Below are 20,509 nucleotides of genomic sequence, written 5' to 3' on the forward strand. Positions count from 1 at the left end.
TCTCAGAATTTCCCAAAATCTCTCTATTAAGCAAGTGGATTCTCACTGAAAAAGAACCAATTATCTTTTCTTTGAACTCACGTTTGTTTGTGATTCTGGAAACTATAGTCTAACCTCTCCACACTACTCCTGGGAGGTCATAAAAGAAAAATTAAAGTCAACTCTGGAGGCCTGTAAGGAATACTCACATAGAACATTTACAAGATTAAGTACATTACAAGGGCTGCAGATTTTGTGTAACCTCTATGTTTTAGAAATAAGTATTTTTAGAAGTAAACAACTCACATGCACCTAAGTCTGCACACATGTGCCTCATTCAATTTTGAAATAAGTATTCTGCTTTGATATTTTATTAATATATGCATAGTATCATAATAGCAAGGATCACGAAAAAAAAAATCATCACCTCCTGAAGCCAGCCCACTGGGACCTGGATATATTACAAGCACCATGGTAAACCCCAATAGGCAGGCACCATAATCTGACACATAACATCTGTATTACACTTGGGTTCATTCACATAGTTCCCTTTTGTTATATCTGAGCTGCTAATCCAAGACCAACCAGGAGAAGGCAGTACAGGCTAAACAACTAAACCTTTAAATTTTACGTAAAAGTGTAAGAAAAAGCCTAATAGAGACCCTTCCCTCCCCTCCCCTCCTCTCCCCTCTCCTCTCCTACCGTCTCCTCTCCTCTCTTCTCCTCTCTTCCTCTCTCTCTCTCTCTCTCTCTCTCTCTCTCTCTCTCTCTCTCTCTCTCTCCCTTTTTAAAAGATAGGATCTTTCTCTGTTCCCCAGGCTGGAGTGCAGTGATGCATCATAGCTCACTGCAGCCTTGAACTTCTGGGCTCAAGAGAGCCTTCTGCCTCACTCAGCCTCCTCAGTAGCTGGGATGACCTATGCACACCACCATGCCCAGCTGATATACTGATTGATTAATTGATTGATTGAGATGGAGTCTTACTTTGTTGCCCAAGCTGGTCTCAAACTCCTGGCCTCAAGTGATCCTGGCTGGTGATCCTTTATGGCAAAAACCTCTGCCTTCTCCAACACTGTCATCATCTATAGCACATTTTAACTCTCATTTAACTCCATCTCTCTCTTTTCTTTCTCCTTCTACCAACTTCACCATTCATTGTATATATTAAAATCCATCCAATATATAAACTAAAAAATCTAAATTTTAAAGTTTTCCAATTCTGCCTTAAATTTCCTGACTTCTTTCTTCAACATTATTACCTAAGGCATTTTTAAATAGCATTTTCATGAGTGAATGAGGCTTTTATATTACAAGATATACTTGTCATGAACCTTGAAGACCACTTGCTTTATAGCCCAAATACAAAAAGATTTTATACATTTAAAATAGGGTAATTTCTTGCTGAATATGGAACTTTCTTCTCTAAGGACACTATGAAGTGAAAGCTGCTTGCTAAAAGCCAGAAGGAAGATTCTAATTAGAACCTCAGCCTCTGGCAAGCTGGGAATCCATTACCCCACCTGCTACCTCTTCCAGCTGGCAGAGAAGCATCTCCTCTGTTCTGCAGGACCCCGGAGAGAAAGAACCAAGTTACTATTTGGACATTTAGACAAGGACAATTTTTCCATTGAACAAAGTAGTGGGAGCTTCATTAATCATTAAGTCATATTTCCAAGCTTTCTTATTTGCATAGTTGGGTTTCCTGGGGAAATCATTACCAGCCTACTGCAAGCAAAAGTATGACATTACCAGTTTGGGCCTTATGGCTTCAATCTGCAATTTGCACTTTAATGCCACCTTTTACCATTTCCCCAAGTACACAGGTCTCCACACTGACCCTCACTGGCCTCAGAAAATCTCCTTTGTACCTTGTCTTCCTCTGTACTTACCTTTCATTCTCTTCTCCAGCAGAAACTTATCTTTGGTTAAATCTCTCAATGTGAACAGTATCAGCATTTCTGAATCTTTGAACTCACAATCTCATTTGCCTATTTAAAATCACAGTAGAGTTATAAGGGGTTTTTAAAAATATGTTTCACTGCTAGCTAGCACTTAAGCCTTAATTTTCTGTATGATCTCCAAATCCAGTTAATGGGCTGAAGCAAACAGGAGACTTGAGACTTCCTTTTGCCTGTTAAGCTATAAGGCCTAACCTAGAAGCAATCTTTCCCTTCCTTCAGGCCCGCTCAACTGTCATAGTTACCGAAGTCTTATCATACCCATTTTTAGAAAAGTGAGAGCCCAGAAATAAACTCATATATGACAGTCAACCAATCTTTGACAACACTAGCAAGAATACACAATGGAACAAGTATAATCGCTACAATAAATGGCACTAGGAAAACTGGATATCCACATGCAAAAAAAATTAAATTGGATCCTTACGTTACACCATACCCAAAAATTAGCACAAAATAAATTAAAGATGTAAATGTAAGACCTGAAACCATAAAACTCCAAGAAGAAAAGAGCCTTTCTGATGTTGGTCTGGGTTATGACTTTTTTGGATATAACCCCAATAGCACAGGCAACAAAAACAAAAATAAACAAGTGGGACTACATCAAACTAAAAAGCTTCTGAAAAGCAAAGGAAGCAACCAACAGAGTGAAGAGTCAACTTACTAATGAGAGAAAATATTTCTAAGCCATATGTCTGATAAGAAGTTAATATCCAAAATATAAAAGAAACTCATAAAATGCATAGAATTAATAGCAAAAATTAAATAAACTGATTAAAAAATGAACAGAGGAGCTGAGTCCTTTCTCAAAAACAAGACATACCAATGGCCCACTGGTATATGGAAAAATGCCCAGCATCATGATTCATCAGGAAAATTTAAATCAAAATCATAATGAGCTATCACCTTCCATCTAATAGGATGTCAATTACAAAATGACAAGAGATAAGTCTTGCCTCCATATTTTAAAACCCATAGACGTAAGTATTGATTCACAGCTGTATCTTTATATAAGTAGAATCATATTGTATGATTTTAATCATACAATATGATTTTTAATATATCATTTTAAAAACTATTTCCTGCCAATATTTTTCTTTTATAATTAATTGACAAATGTGCATTGTATATATTTATGGTGTGCAAAGCGTTGATATATGTATATGTTGTAGAACAATTAAATCACAATAATTACCATATCCATCATCTTACATACTTTTTTTTTTTGTGATGAGAACATTTAGAACAGTAAAACAATAGATATTCCAATCTACTCTCCCAACAGCAGTTTCAAGTTACCATTGCCCTATATCCTTTCCATATATCATATCAAATCTTTGTAGAATTTGTGAGTGCAAAATAGTACCTCACAGTAGTTTTGAACCATGCTTCTTAACAGAAAAGAATTTTGGCAATCTTAGTACCACAGAATGTGACATACATAAACTGTGGTTGTATTTTCCAACCAAATCTCACAAAGATAATATATATATGTTTAGGAACAAAGAATAGAATATTTTAAATTATGTGTGCTCACCAAATCCAGGATGCATGCTTGCATACACATGTATAATTTTGTTAAAACACTGGCCGCCTAGAAGGAATAAATGAACTGATGATTCCTAAACTCGTAGTATGAGTTCATCCAAGCAGATCTAGATAAAAATGGCATTTCCTAGAATCACCTTTCATGATCTGTGGAATCTAATTGGTGACACTTGATTACATCAGCTCTCCTGGCACCTACCTTTCTGGCAGCAAGTCTAAATTTTAAGTTGGAGTTTAGTTTCCTACTTAATGAAATTAAACTATGGCCAAAGTAAGGGGCAAGTGCTTTTCTTTTTTATTTTTATTTTTTAGACATGGGGTCTTGCTATGTCCCCCACGCTGCTCTCAAATTCCTAGCCTCAAGTGATCTTCTCCCTTTAGCCTCCCAAAGTGCTGAGATTACAAACGTGGGCCACCATGCCCAGCCAAGTGCTTGCTTTTTTTTCTTACCACATCTCAGTAACTTAAACACAGTTCACACGTATTAAGCATATAGAAATGTATGATACCCCATGACAAGCACTTTACATGAATTATTTCCTTTGATCAACTAATGATCCTTAAAAAACAGTACTATTCTCCTTATTTTAGAGATTTAAAAAGCTGAGAGTTCAAAAGTTTAGGTACCATCATAGAGCTTCTAAGTGGCAAAAGGGTCCAATATTAAATGTTTTCCTGATTTAAAATTCCTAGATCTTTTTTACTACACTAAGTGGTCTCATTCAAAATTCAAAATTCACACACCTATCACTATTTCAAAAATGTTCCTCTGCATTTTAGAAATATAAGCTTTTTCTCTTTATTTCTGTCCTAACTGTGACCTCAATAACAAAGTAATCCTTTATGCAGTGGAAGATATCTCCCATCTTCCAAAACCTCTGTTACCCAAGTTAGACACCCTCTCAGCTCTTTTCCTGACACGTCTTTACATCCTCCCATGCTTTATATCCTAGTTACTCTCCTCTGGAAAGCTTCATATATGGTCCTTCTTCCTAGGGTATGATGCTCAGAACAGAATGCAACAGCACGTGCCCATGTAGTATGATGCACTCACCAGTGCAATATACTCAACCTGCACCCTGTGCCCTTCTCAGAATTTCTGCAAATCCCACTGGCCTTCTTGCTGGCCATGTCACCCTGTTGACTCATTCTGAGCTCAAGCCAACAATAATTCCTAAGGCTTTTTTAAACATGTATTCTTATTAAGCCATGTCTTTCTCAGCCTGTTTTTTTAACAGTTTTTCTTTTATCCAAATGTAAGATATGACATTAAGTATTATATATACCCATTAATTGTTATTTGTTGCAGCTTACTGAAAATATCTTGGTTTTTGATTCTGTCTTTCAATTTACTGGCATTCTCTCCAACTTTACGTGATCTGTGTGCTCTCTCTGTCTCTAGCAAATTCATAGATTAAAATCCACCCAGTGTCCTTGATAACAAGCTTTGTACTCTACTCACAGAAACATGTCTTCAAATTCACACCATTCTCTTTAAAAAATTATAGACTAAAATCTTTTGCTCTTTAAATCCATCTCGATGTGTTAGTATTAACCTCATATCCCATTATATCAACAATAAGGATATTATGAAAAACTTTGTCAAATGTCTTTTTGAATTTCAGATAGACATTACCTATTTTCCTATAGCCTTGTCAAAAAACATAGAAATATTTAGTGATGATACATTCTCGATAATCCTATATGAGACTTTTTTACTGTGCCCTTTATAATAACTCTCCTTATCTGCCTTATAAATAATAAGTTCTAGAATTTTGCTTCGTATCTAAAATAAACTTACTAGTTTATAGTCACCTTTATCTGTTTCAGAATTCACTTTCCTCTTTCTCTTTAACAGAAAATGAACTTCACTTCTCAGAAACATAAAATTGGTTATGGTAGATCAATGTTCCTGCTAGGAAATAGTGAAAAAAGCATATGAATTACAAAAATAATATACTTAAAGATACCAGAGAGCTGTGAAGTCAATGAAGACTAAGATGAACTAAAATTTCAGAGTCAAAAGAGCCTTTTCAGATGGGTGTGGTAGCTCACGACTGTAATCCCAGCACTTCAGGAGGCTGAGGTGGGTGGATCACTTGAGGTCACTTGAGGAGTTCGAGACCAGCCTGGCCAACATGGTGAAATTCCACCTCTCTAAATATACAAAAATTATGCTAGGCGTGGTGGCTCACGCCTGTAATCCCAGCGCTTTGGGAGGCTGAGGCAGGCGGATCAGGAAGTCAGGAGTTCAAGACCAGACTGGCCAACATGGTGCAACCCTGTCTCTACTAAAAAATACAAATATTAGCTGAGCATGGTGCCTCATGCCTGTAATCCCAGCTACTTGGGAGGCTGAGGTAGGAGAATTGCTTGAACCAGGACCCAGGAGGTGGAGGTTGTAGTGAGCCGAGATCATGCCACTGCACTCCAGCCTGGGCTACAGAGCAAGAGTCCATCTCAAATACACATTATGTATATGTATATACATATGTGTGTGTGTGTGTGTGTGTGTGTGTGTGTGTGTGTGTGTATACACAAATTAGCTGGGCATGGTGGCACATACTTGTAATCCCAGCTACTCAAGAGGCTGAGGCAGGAGAATTACTTGAACCCAGGAGGCAGAGGTTGCAGTGAGGTGAGATCGTGTCACTGCACTCCAGCCTGGGTGACAGAACGAGACACCATCTCAAAAAAAAACAAAGAGCCTTTCCTGGGAGAGTTGACAATCACCAGCCATTTTCTTTTCTTGGGAACACTGAACAGTTCTAAAATCTACCTGAGGATTGGTTCTGGCTGAGGCACTCTACTGAGTTAAAAAGAAACCAAGTTGCAAATTTAGAGGCTTCACAGCTGCTCAGCTGTACTGGAATCTAGAGGATTCTAGACAAAAGATCAGTTTTTGTCTCATGGGTCAGTTCTTAAATTCTGAGGCAGCACAGAAGTCTGGAGCATCCAGGTTGTAAAAGGTAGATTAAAATAGTTTTCAGATTATAAAATACCACCAGTGGGTATTTTATGATCTACCTCGCCCTTAAGACATTTACCAGAAACCAGTTCTCTGGGCTAATTATCCTCTGTTTAAAATATTTAGTATGAGCTTATCTCCTGATTGACAAACAGTTAAAGAAGAATTATTTACTTTGCCTTGAATTTACAGGTAATTCTCCCTCTGCCCAAATTGCCATCTACTCTCTCTCTCTTTTTCAACTCCTCCATATGCAGAGTTTACCACTACAGGAGTCTGCTGAGGCTACCATAACAAAATACTCCAGGCTTGGTGGCGTAAGCAGCAGACATTTATCTCCTTCCAGTTTGGAGGCTAAAAGTCCAAGATTCTGGCAATTTAGTTTCTGGTGAGGGCTCTCTTCCCCGCTTATAGACAGCTGCCTTCTTGCTATGTCCTCACATGGCCTCATGTTTGTGTTTGTGTTCAGAGAGGGAGAGAGCTGGCTCTCTGTCTCATCTTATGAGGGCACTAATCCAGTTGAATTGGGGCCCCACTCCCATGACCTCACTTAAACTTAATTACTTCTTTAGATATCCCATCTCTAAATATAGCCACACAGGGGCTTTTGAAGAGTTTCGAGAAGGCTACTTAGGGTTTCAACACATGAATTTTGGGGTGACACAAACATTCAGTTTATAACAACCGGCTCATACCTACATCTCCATTTGAACTCAGCTTCAATGGCATGTTCTCAGGGACTCCTTCCTTTTCATGCTCCATAGCATCCTGTGTATGGGCCTGTCATAAAACTTGCCACACTGAATTGCTGTTGCCTATAAACCTGTTAGTACTGATGACAAAATATATATAACATATTTATGTGCCAATATGTATTATACTATACTACATATAATATAAAATATATACATTATACTATCTTGGCATATAATAGGCACACAATGCTGAGTAAATGAATGTGTAGGAGAGGGGGATAGGAAGGTTTGCTCCTGACTCTAATTCTCAGCCCAGCGGAAATGACAGTTTCCCAAACTTCAATATTAAATGTCTGAATTCATTAGTCATGGGCCTTATATGGCTAATTCTAACAGAAATTTGGCTCTTAGAAACATACAATTGTTTATCCACTGTATGTTAACATTAGAAAAGTGCCTGTTCATTTCATGCAGCCATGTGAAAACACAAAAATGCCTACCAATATAAATGTTTAAGCAAAAAGCCCACAGTCACTGCTATGATTTTGCAAGCAATAAAGTGAATGAGATCAAAATTATTTCCACTCACACAGCATAAATTGTTAATCAGTCCGGATAAGCAGAGAAATACAGGCTAATTCCCAGGTGGAGCTCATTCTCTGCTGTAGCACATGCAGTGACTTATCACCGTGCAATGTGATTGAATGGATTACATTGTCATGCACCTTCCAAGGACCATCATATGAGTTCTAAATTGGTGACCTGAAGCCTGGTCACCCGGGATACACATCTGCCCTGCCACAGGGGAGAGAAGAGGGTACAGCTACAAAACCTCTGGACCTGACAGCTGCTGACTCAGAACATAACAGTGGATACAGAAGAAATTTCTCAGCCAAGCCTATGCCCTTTCTTCTCCATGAAGCTCACCTTGGCCATCTCAAAGTGGACCTCATGTACCCTTGCTGTCTGTAAGGCTCCTATAATGCACAGGCTCCCATAGGTTGTTATTTTCTTGCTAAGTGCTTATATTGCTGCTCTCAAACCCTCCCCCATAATCTCAGCTTCCTCAAAGAGGAATCTGTTAAGTAACTGAAGACATACACTAACGAAAGAACACAAACGGGCCACCATAAAGATGCTCAATAAATGTAACAACAAAGGCAAAAAGAGATGCAAAATGATGGGGGAAAGACCCAATTCAGGAGACTTTCTTTCTCTTGTCCAACCCACTCCACATATTTCAGACTCTGTATCTGGATTTGGGCTGTAGAAAATATCCTCTATGAACCCATACCCCAATAGAAATGTGTTTATATCCTTATTCTTTTTCCACAGAAATTTCATATGTAACGTGGCCTGTTATTGTACAAGTTGTGCATTTACTTCTGTAATAGCTTTTTCCCACCAAGCTCTAAGCTGCTTTTTTTTTTTTTTTTTTTTTTTGGTCAAAGGGGTCTGGCTCTACTCCAGGCTATAGTGCAATGTTGCAATCCTGACTCATTGCAACCTCTGGCTCCCTAGGCTCAAGTAATCCTCTTCAACCTCCTGAATCACAGGCATGTGCCACCACATCCAGCTAATTGTTTTATTTTTTATAGAGACAGAGTCTCATGATGATGCCCAGGCTGGTCTCGAACTCCTGGGCTCAAGTGATCCACCCACCTTGGCCTCCCAAAGTGCTGGGATTACAAGCGTGAGCCATGGTGCCTGGCTTAACTCTAAGCTTCTTGAAAGGAGATTAAGTCTATACCAAAGTCTTAGCACCAGGCCTGGCACATAGCAGACCCTCAATATTTGTTGAATGAATGAATGGACGTGTCAAAGGGGATTCTAAATGAGGAAACCATAATATGAAAATGTTCAGTGCAGCAAAACATCTTAGTGGGGCTTTTGATGAGATTTGAGAAGGCTACTTAGGGTAGAAATGTGTTTGATGGGCTCTTTGCAGGAGACATCGTTCCTAGACATTGTTCCTTCTTAGCAACAAGAGTGGCCAGGGTAAGGACCAGAGGAGACAAGTCAAATAAATACCTAACCACTTTCTACACTTAAGACATACGGAATTAGCAGCCAGGATATTTACATTTCTTTTTGGTTTATACATCCCAGCTCACAGAATAGGGAAAGAGGCGAGGAGTCAGTGCAGAAGCTCAAGTCAGGAATGAAGTGCATTTGGTTGTAATATTTACTATAAATCTTAGGATGCTGCATTTCGAGTATGCAGTATAGGAGACTTGGGTATCCAAATAAATCTTAAGTGTTATGAGGGCAGGAGATTTGTTTATACTCTCTGTCCTTCCTAAAGTCCTTTTCTCTTTTTCAAATCACTTCTTTTTATAACTTTGTTTTTGGTTGTTTTGTTTTGTTTTTTAAGATAGAGTCTCTCTCTGTTGCCCAGGCTGGAGTGCATGATCTCAGCTCACTGCAACCTCTGCCTCTGCCCAGGTTCAAGTGATTCTCAAGCCTCAGCCTCCCAAACAGCAGGGACTTCAGGTGCACACCACCACGCCTAACTAATTTTTGTATTTTTAGTAGAGACAAGGTTTTACCGTGTGGGCCAGGCCTGTATCTAACTCCTGATCTCAAGTGATCCATCCTCCTTGGTTTCCCCAAGTGCTGGGATGACAGGCACGATGAGCCTGGCCTCAAATCACTTTTTACTCAATGCTTTCTCCATTAAATGAATAAAAATAAATAAAATTACATATATAATTTCAATATAGCAAGTATTTTGACTCCCTATATCCCAAGATGTCTCTACAGGCTGCAGAACCACTTGTGGCTAAATGACCCAAGATGCTAGAGGAACTTGGCCTGCTTTCAGTCAGGAGCTTCCCCAGATTATTAGATGTGTCTGACAACTTAGCAGCTGCCTGCCACTACCGTTCCCATGGAAACAGACATTAGATCTCAGAAACCCAGAGTGTGAGAGCTTAAACTAATCACTGTGGCAAAAAATAAAAAATAATAGCCTATTTTCTTCTCACAGTGTGGAAATGGTGATTAGGTTAATGGACCTTGATCCCTTTTCCTGGGGGTATGTTTTTATAGAAAGAGGAATGGAGTCTATCCCATTAAAACTTTTACTGCACCTGTTCCTTCTGCATGGCCTCAATGCCATCTCCCCACCAACACTTCAGAATTCAACAGGAACCCAGTCCAAGAGTAAGCAGGAATCAGACCATTACCACACAACCTAGATATAGATCCATTTATTTTGTATCTCTTTACTATAAATCTTGCTTAAAAAAACAAACCTGGTATAATGCTCCCAAGTCTTTATGTTTTATGCTAAAAAGGTTGTGTTCAGCGAATCAGAACATTTTATGGAATGTCCATTTTTATAAAGCATATTTAGCATTTTCTTTTTGAGCCAGAGTCTAGTTCTGTTGTCCAGGCTGGAATGCAGGGGCATGATCTCAGCTCACTGCAACCTCCACTTCCAGGTTCAAGTGATTCTTGTGCCTCAACCTCCCAGGTAGCTGGAATTATAGGTGCATGCCAACACCGCTGGCTAATTTTTGTATTTTTAGTAGAGATGGGGTTTTGTCATGTTGTCCTGGCTGGTCTTGAACTCCTAGGCTCAATTTATCTGCCTGCCTCAGCCTACCAAAGTGCTGGGTTACAGACCTGAGCCACTACATGCAGTCCAGGCATTTTATAAATCAATGCAAGTTCTCAATATCTGCATGTAATTCTACCAAATCACTAACATATAGCTAAAATTTGTATCAGGCTAAAAATTAAGAACCTCCCTAGAGTTAATGTCTATTAAGATTTTTAACTGTATTTAATAGTTGTTTACTCTGTAGTTCTAAACAGAATATGCTGGAGTTTATGGATAAACTGTTATTTACAGGAAAGATTAGCCAGCATCTGCCCTGCATAAAATGAAAAGCTAAGCATTCATTTCCCTTAATGCTACTTTATAAGAAGCAAATTAAGTTATGCTGAATCAACTGGTTTACCTTAATTTCATAGAATGAACAAAATAGAAATTGTGTGGGTCTCCATGAAGGAAAGAGAAATTCTCTGGAATAAAGATACTGCAAATCTAAGAGTGAGGGTGTGCATTTCTCTTTAACAAATTATGGAAAATAGACACCAACTTCTGGTGTCTTGAGTGCAACAAGAGAAGACTAAACACCTCATTTCTTGAATTTAAATCTGAACAAACATCATATATTCATTGTTTTACTCATCCCATCTCCAGTTCACTCACATATCTCTTAAGCCACCACCAACCAACACTTCACCCCCAAACAGCAACAGACTATGTCCCCCATTTTTCTTTACCCACCATATTCAGGCAGCTATTCAGTTGAAAATTAAATATTTTATTTAAAAATTGTTTTGACTTATTTCATTTGCTAAATATTATTTGCATTTCTTATGCAACCTAATCATATTTAATAATTTGATTTGCATTATAATACATGTTCTTTGCAACATAGAAGACAATTTTCATTTCTAATGTTATGCAACATTGCTTCATAAAACATACAAATATAGCCCCTTATGATTTTATCAAATTTGTTAACTAAATAGTGTTTAAAATGTCTTTAAGTTTGCAGAAATTCCAATCACTTTTTCTATAGATGCTTAAGAATATTATAGTAATATTTGAGAAATGATTGGGGACTTTCACATAAGCTGAGAACACATTATTTTCCCATTTAAAACACATAATGGGACATGGGCTCATTGTATTCAAAAGTTTACTATCTAAATCATTTTCAAGAATAACAAATGCTCCAAAATGTTCACACTGATAATACATGCGTTACTGGATTTTTTGAAGGGTTTTTTTGTGTCTCTATCTCCTTCAGTTCTGCTCTGGTCTTAGTTATTCCTTGTCTTCTGCTAGCTTTTGAGTTGTTTTTTTTTTTTTATCTTGCTCCTCTAGCTCTTTCAATTTTGATGATAGGATGTCAATTTTAGATCTTTTCTCACTTCTCATGTGGGCATTTATTGCTATAAATTTCCCTCTAGACACTGCTTTAATGTGTCCCAGAGATTCTGATACGTTGTGTCTTCATTCTTGCTGGTTTCAAAGAACATCTTTGTTTCTGCCTTCATTTCATTGTTTATTTAGTTAATATTCAGGAGCCAATTGTTCAGTTTCCATGAAGTTCCACAGTTTTGAGTTAGTTTCTTAATCCTGAGATATAATTTGATTGCCCTGTGGTCTGAGAGACTATTATGATTTCAGTTCTTTTGAATTTGCTGAGGAGTGATTTACTTCCAATGATGGGGTCAATTTTAGAGGAGGTGACATGCAGTGCTGAGAAGAATGTATATTCTGTGGATTTGGGGTGGAGATTTCTGTAGATGTCCATTAAGTCCGCTTGGTCCAGATCTGAGTTCAAGTCCTGTATATACTTGTTAATTTTCTGTCTCATTGATCTGTCTAATATTGACAGTGGAGCATTAAAGTCTCCCACTATTATTGTGTGGGAGTCTAAGTTTCTTTGTAGGTGTTAAGAACTTGCTTATGTACCTGGGTGCTCCTGTATTGGGTGTGTATATATTTAGGATCGTTAGCTCTTCTTGATGCATTGATCATTTTACCATCATGTTATGCCCTTCTTTGTTTCTTTTAATCTTTGTTGCTTTAAAGTCCATTTTATCAGAGACTAGGATTGCAACTCCTGCTTTTTTTTTTTTTTTTTTCTGTCCATTTGCTTGATGAATCCTCCTCCATCCCTTTATTTTTAGCCTATGTGTGTCCTTACATGTGAGATGGGTTTCCTGAATACAGCACACCAACGAGTCTTGGCTTTTTATCCAATTTGCCAGTCCGTGTCTTTGATTGGGACATTTAGCCCACTTACATTTAAGGGTAATACTATTATGTGTGAATTTGATCCTGCCATTTTGATGCTAGCTGGATGTTTTGCCCGTGAGTTGAAGCATTTTTTCATTGTGTCGATGGTCTTTACCATTTGGTACATTTTTGGAGTGGCTGGTACTTGTTCCTTTCTATGTTTAGTGCTTCTTTCAGGAGCTCTTGTAAGGCAGGCTTGGTGTTGACGAAATCTCTCAGCAATTGCTTATCCATAAAGGATTTTCTTTCTCTTTCGCTTATGAAGTTTAGTTTGGCCGGATATGAAATTCTAGGTTGAAAGTTCTTTTCTTTAAGGATGTTGAATATTGGCCCCCACTCTCTTCTGGCTTGTAGGGTTTCTGCTGAGAGAGCCGCTATGAGTCTGATGGGCTTCCCTTTGTGGGTAACCCGACCTTTCTCTCTGGCTGCCCTTAGCATTTTTTCCTTCATTTCAACCCTGGTGAACCTGACAGTTATGTGCCTTGGGGTTGCTCTTTTTGAGGAATATCTTTGTGGTGTTCTCCATATTTCCTGGACTTGAATGGTGGCTTGGCTTGCTAGGCTGGTGAAGTTCTCCTGGATAATATCCTGAAGAGTGTTTTCCAGCTTGGATTCATTCTCTCTGTCACATTCAGGTACATCTATCAAATGTAGATTAGGTATTTTCACATAATCCCATATTTCTTGGAGGTTTTGTTCATTTCTTTTCACTCTTTTTTCTCTATTCTTTCCTTGTCATTTTATTTCATTGAGTTGATCTTCGATCTCTGATATCCTTTCTTCTGCTTGGTCGATTCGGCTATTGAAACTTGTGTATGCTTCGATGAAGGTCTCGTGGGTTTTTTGTTTTGTTTTGTTTTGTTTTTGTTTTTTTTTGTTTGTTTGTTTGTTTGCTCCATCAAGTCGTTTATATTCTTCTCTAAGCTGTTTGTTCTAGTTAGCATCTCATTTGCCCTTTTTTCTAGGTTCTTAGTTTCTTTGCATTGGGTTAGAACATATTCTTTTAGCTCTGAGAAGTTTGTAATTACCCACCTTCTGAAGCCTGTTTCTGTCACTTAATCTGATTCATTCTCCATCCATCTTAGATCCATAGCTGGTGAGGAGTTGTGATCCTTTGTAGGAGGAAAGGCTTTCTGGTTTTTGGTGTTTTCATCCTCTTAGCACTGGTTCCTTCCCATCTTAGTGGCTTTATCTACCTATGGTCTTTGTAGTTGGTGACTTTCAGATGGGGTCTCTGAGTGGATGTCCTTTTTGTTAATGATAAAGTTATTTCTTTCTGTTTCTTAGTTTTCCTTCTAACCGGCCCCTCTGCTGCAGGACTGCTGGAGGTCCACTCTAGACCCTGCTTGCCTGGGAATCACCCACAGGGGCTGCAGAACTGAAAGGATTGCTGCCTGTTAAATTCCTCTGGTAAATTCAGCTGGGATTATTATAGGGATATTACTGAATCTGTAGGTCAGTTTGGAGATCAGTACATTCTTAACCATGTTAAGCCCTCTGAATCATGAACATGGAAAATTTTTCCATTTCTTTAGATCCTCTTTAACAACTATGTTTTATAGTTTTCAGATAATATGTTTCAGACTACTTTTGTTAAATTTGCTTTAAGTATTTTATTTTTGGTGCTACTGCAAATAAAATTGTTTCCTGAATTTCATTTTCAGCTTATTTATTGCAGGCATATAAAAATACAATTGATGTTTTTATTTTTATCTCGTATCCTGCAAGCTTACTGAACTTACTTTAATAGGTTTTAGTGGATCTGCTAAGATTTTTCTATACATAACATCATGTCATCTGCAAGTAGAGATAGTTTTATTTCTTCCCTTTCAATCTTGGAGCATTTTATTTCTTCTTCTTGCCTAATTCCCCCTACTAGAACCACCAGTACAATGTCAAATAGAAGCAGTCCAAGAGTCTTGTTTCTGATCTTAAGAGAAATAATCTAGTCTTTCACCATTAAGTACAATGTTAGCTGTGGGATTTTTATAAATGCTGTTTATCAGATTGAGGAAGTTCTCTTTTATTCCTAGGTTAACAAGTTGTTGTTGCTGTATAAATTATTGGAAAGTATTAGATTATGACAAATGCTTTTATTGCATCTATTGAAAAGATCATATAATGTTTCCTTTTAATTCTATTGATACAATATATTATACTAATTAATTTTCAGATGCCAAACCAATCTCGCATTCCTGGAATAAATCCTCCTTAGCCATGGTGTCTATGTTGCTAGAATTTGTTTGCTAGTATTTTTTTGAGGACTTTTGTGTTTCTATTTATAACATATTGATCTTTAGTTTTCTTTCCTTATGATATCTCTGTTTAGGCTTGATATCTAGAGTAATCCCTCCTCTTCTATGTAGAAATAGCCTATAAACATGTATAGGAATTATAAATGACAAAGTTAGAACAATGGCTACCTCTGAGGAGGAAGACGGAGGTACACATAGAGCTCCAGCTCTCTCTATAAAGTGTTACTAATTTAAGAAAAATTCTGAAGCAAATACGGCAAAATCTTAAAATATTAATAAATCTGAGTTATGGTATTATTCTTAATAATGTTCATAATATTTCCTAAAATATATTCTTAATGACGTATGTGTGCAGGAATGTTTGACATTTTAACAATAAAAGTTAGAAAGGTGAATAATACTAAGGGAAAAATATTTGCAATGTTCAGCTGAAAAATGGTTTTCAAAAGTTATTTTGGTCTTAATCTCAGGCACCTGTGCATTCCACCTTACAGAGAAACAGGATCTTTGAAGACGTGATTAAATTAAGGATCTTCATACAGAGTGATTATCCTGAATTATCCAGCAGGCCCTAAATGCAGTCATATATACTCATATAAGAGACTGGCAGAGGAAGGTTTGACACACAGAAAAAAAAAAAAGATGATATGAAGAGGAGGAAACAGAGGTTTGAAGATGCTGCAATTAAAGATTAGAGTGCTCTATAGATGCGAGCCAAGGAATTCTGGCATCCACAGACAGAAGTTGAAAGGCAAAGAATGGATTCTCTTCTAGAATTTCCAGCAAAAGCACAGCCCTGCCAGCACCTTACTTTCATCCCAGTCATACTGATTTATTTTTAAATTTTATTTCATTTTATTTTGAGTTGACAAATAATTGTATATATGTGTTACAATGTGATGTTTTGAATGTTTGTATTGTCTAATAACCAAATCAAGCTAATTACTATAGTTATCCTTTTTGCAGTAAAGAAACATTTAGAATCTATTCTTTTGGCAATTTTAAAATATACAATGCATTATTATTTATTATAGTCACCATTCTGTGCAGTGAATCAGTAAGTTTATTCCTTCTGTCTAGCTGAAATTTTGCACCTTTTAATCAATATTTCTCTTTCCCTATTCACCCCCCTCCCCTAGACTCTGGTAACCACCATTTTACTCTCTAATTCTATGGGTTCAACTTTTTCAGATTTCACATATAAATGAGATCAGGCAGTATTTATGTTTCTGTGCCTGGATTATTTCACTTGGCATAATGTTATCCAGGTTCATCACAGTGTCACCAGTGATACCAATTTCTGATTTCTGGCCTCCAGAACAGTGAGAACATAAATCTCTGCTGTTTTAAATCACTAAGTTGGCGGTAATGTTACAACAGCCACCAGAAACTAACACAATCGCTGAAACTTTCACCAGAGAAACAAACACAGTTGTTTCTCTTTCCTCAAACACAGTTTTCTAACAAGACTTCCTTTCTTTCCTCTTTATCTGTTCATAGATGCAAATCTACCTCTTGCCATGTAATTCATTATTCAGGCTTCAGCAAAGTGGCAGAAGCTGTCATTGAATAAAATGGGTTCCATTCCTGTTAGTGTGGCTGCATAATAATTACCTCATAATGCAGTGGTTTAAAATATGACTATATTTAGTTTTTTCATAATCTGCAATTTCAGCAGGCTTGGTAGGTTTAGCTCATCTCTGTTCCACTTAGTATTGGCTGGGGTTCAAAGGCCGGGGTCTGGAAGCATTTGAAGACTTACTCACTTATAGTTAGAGGTTGATTCTATCAGCTGAGACCTTGGCTGGGGTTGTCTGCTGGAATACCTGCACATGATCTCTGCATGTGACCTGGGTTTGTATATAGAGAAACACAAACTGCTTTTCCTTCTATACTCACAACATTCTCAGTACATGCTTCACTTCTCACATAAAACATAGAAAAAACTGTTTTTCTCTATAAATGTTCCAACAAGAAATGAGGTCTTGTTAGAACAACTGTGTTTGAGGAAAAACTTTTTCTCTGGTGAAAGTTTCAGCGATTGTGTTAGTTTCTGGTGGCTGTTGTAACATTACCGCCAACTTAGTGATTTAAAACAGCAGAGATTTATGTTCTCACTCTTTTGGAGGCCAGAAATCAGAAATTGGTGTCACTGGTGACACCGTGATGAACCTGGATAACAGTATGCCAAGTGAAATAAACCAGGTACAGAAAGATAAATACCACCTGATCTCATTTATATGTGAAATTTGAAAAAGTTGAACCCATAGAATTAGAAAGTAAATAGGTGGTTACCAGAGTCTAGGGGAGGGGGATGAATAGGGAAAGGGAAGATATTGATTAAAAGGTACAAAATTTAAGCTAGACAGGAGGAATAACTTCGTGATTCACTGCACTCAACACTACAGTAGTCAGATATGGGTTTTTTCTTCCACATTTAACAATTCTCCTATACCAGCTAGATGACCTACAATTCAATTCAATTCTGACACTAACTGGAATTAGTATCTGCACAGGTTGAGGACATAGCCCCACCACACTGCATCCTCCTTCAGATGCAGTCACAAGTGGAAGGTGCTCAGGCTCCCCACAACTTTAGTCTAGCTTAACTACAGATCACAGGTTCCCATAATCCCCTCCTTGAGTTAAACAATTTGCTAAAGTAGCTCACATGGTTTACTTACTATTATCATTTATTACGAAGGCTTATACGAAGCTCATTTTAAAGGATATAAATGAAAAGCCAAACGGAGGGATACACAGGGGAAGGTCTAGCAGGGTCCTCAGCATGGACGTTTCTGTCCCCATGGAATAAAGGTGTGCCTCCCTTGCTCAGCACACAGATGCATTTACTACTCAGAGGCTCTCTGAACCCTCAGGGTGAAGTAGAGATAGACTTAAAGAAAAAGGTAATTTATCCTATAAAACCATTACAAACATTTTTATATTCTTGTACTAATTTGTGCATTCTATTGCTAATTGTATCTTGTGATAAGCTTTGCAGAACTAGTTAGCACAGAAATCAGCTGATGGTTAGCTAGATCCAGCTTCTCTTCAAGTCAGTCATTTTCCACAGGTATTACATCCTGGAGAGACTTTAACTCAATTTCCCCATACACTGAATCTCTAGTATCAGTAGTATCATAAGATTTATTTATACTAGCTAATTGCATCTTACTTACTAGACCAATATGGCACCATATGACAGTATGATCATGGAACAACTTAGTTTCTTAAAAGAACAATTCAGAGGGAATTACAGAGGAATCTGTCTTGTCTTCCCAATGGAACCTACTCTTGGTCATTTGTCATATATTATTAAGGAAAGGCATTATCACAATTGGCCATGGCTTGGTTATTTTTGGGTTTCTAGTTAATTGAAGACAAAAAGAATCACCCCATCTCATTTCACAGCTTGTACAGAGGCTGGTTTCCATTGTGTATTATTATATAGCAAGGCCGACCTCCTTCCTGCAGGGAGGATACAGGTGGCATTTAGAATGATTCCAATTTCTACCAACTGTACTGCAGGATATATTTCATTTTGGCTTATTTCTGTGGGTGAGAGGGTCATAGTCTATCAGTGTAAAATTAAAAGTGCCCTCAGAGAACTTCCATAAGTTTAGAAAGCCATAAGACTCCCATGGGTGGGTCCTCTTGGGCCTCAGCAGCCAAAATAGCAGGTCACTGCCCCACGGCCACTCCAGCTTCCATGTGTATTAAATAGTCAAGAGGCCTTGCTGGGACAGGGTACAAGCCCTTTCCCCTGGGCTGAATGTTAACAGTCCCCACCATTTGTTGAGTTGGCCTGATCCACTTTGCTAAAGCCTTGTTATATTTTCTCCCTGACTCCCATCCTTTGCCTTTCTCCTAGAAGAGAATTCCCTCTATTCTGTCTCTTCTACTTAATAAATCGTTTTCCTCCGAATGCTGTTCCTCATTAAGAGTAAACTCAGCTTGTCCCAGGATATCTAGACCTGCACCTATCTCTCCTGAGGCCCTTTTCTGTCTTATGAGCCAGTGTTGTTTAATCTACCATGCATGTCATTGCTGTTGTGTACTAATTGCCCAAATGCAGTTATGATAAATGTTTTGCAAAAACTATTGGGTCCCCACACTAGAGTTAGATGATTGGTTTTCACAGGTAGATATAATTTAATATGAGTGTGTCATAAGGCCTCCCACAGCCTTTCTTGTTTCAGGTGAGGCCATTCCCAGAGAACTTGCATCTACAATGTGATGCCAACTGCTTTAATCCCACCAGAGACCCACCGTTTTTCTCTATTCTGCTTAATAGCTTTCTATCCACAAAAGCAAGAGCAATATGTATTTATGCATAGCCTAAATGCATGCTATGTTGGGCATGTTACCTTCATATTTTTCCCATTATTAACAGGGACCTTTCTAAGCATTTGACCATCAGTGTTTCTAGTTACCACAGTGATCAGTCTGTCAGAAGCCATACACCACATAGACTGAAGTCTCAGTGGAAAGCAGGCCTCAGAACTTCCTCCCCAAAGGATATCCTTTATAGTTGTGTAGCCTGAAAAATAGAAGTCAAAAGATACTACTGGTACATTGCTAGAGTTGCATTTAGTCATTAACAGTCTAATTCATCATCATACCATATGACCAGAATGGCTCCCAGAACTATGCCATTCAGGTTTGCAGGCTGTCTTTCAACTTTGTCAGGTTCCAAAAGCAGAGGTGGTCTCAGCAAACATACAGCCTCACACTTCCAGGCATTTGTTGGTAATTGTGCTAAGAAATAATATCCTGATCTGAGCCTCTCCTAAGGTATTAATTCAATGTTGGATTTCCCTTGTTGCATATCTCACGTATGCACTATATTTCTTTACCCACAGCTACTATTACTCCTTCTCACTATTTGTCATTTATTTTGACCCCAACTTTTCCATCTTTGAGAGGGCCATAAGGTTCAGCCACGGTGCTGGTCCAGATTGCTGACAGCAATGCTAGTCTAACAAGTGTTTTCCCTTCAGTCTATTCCCATTCACATAGGGTCAGGTTACCTGGGTACAGAACTGTCCTATCATGGATATCAGGGCTAGCCCAATCCCTAGGCGACACAGCACTATTTCTAGATGTGAATTCATGCTATCAGGTTCTGGCATAAATGTTTAAAAGTTAGTTATACTTTCTTGCCTAGTCGCAACCTTGGTCCTAGGACCCCTGGCATCAGGCAGTGCTCCACTGCTCCTTACTGGGACCAAAAAAAGTGAGATTATATGTGAAAAATCATATAATCACACTGGCGG

The 20,509-nt window shown here is 38.1% G+C and overlaps 1 long non-coding RNA gene across 1 annotated transcript in view; it reads right to left on the reverse strand.

The window, feature by feature from the left end:
* LOC141580838 (uncharacterized) overlaps nt 1-20,509 on the reverse strand; it is a 340,084-nt gene that overhangs the window by 114,593 nt on the left and 204,982 nt on the right. The gene's annotated exons all lie outside the window — the stretch shown is intronic.

The sequence above is a fragment of the Saimiri boliviensis genome, chromosome 13, assembly GCF_048565385.1.
Source record: "Saimiri boliviensis isolate mSaiBol1 chromosome 13, mSaiBol1.pri, whole genome shotgun sequence".
In the NCBI taxonomy this organism is placed as follows: Eukaryota; Metazoa; Chordata; class Mammalia; order Primates; family Cebidae; genus Saimiri; species Saimiri boliviensis.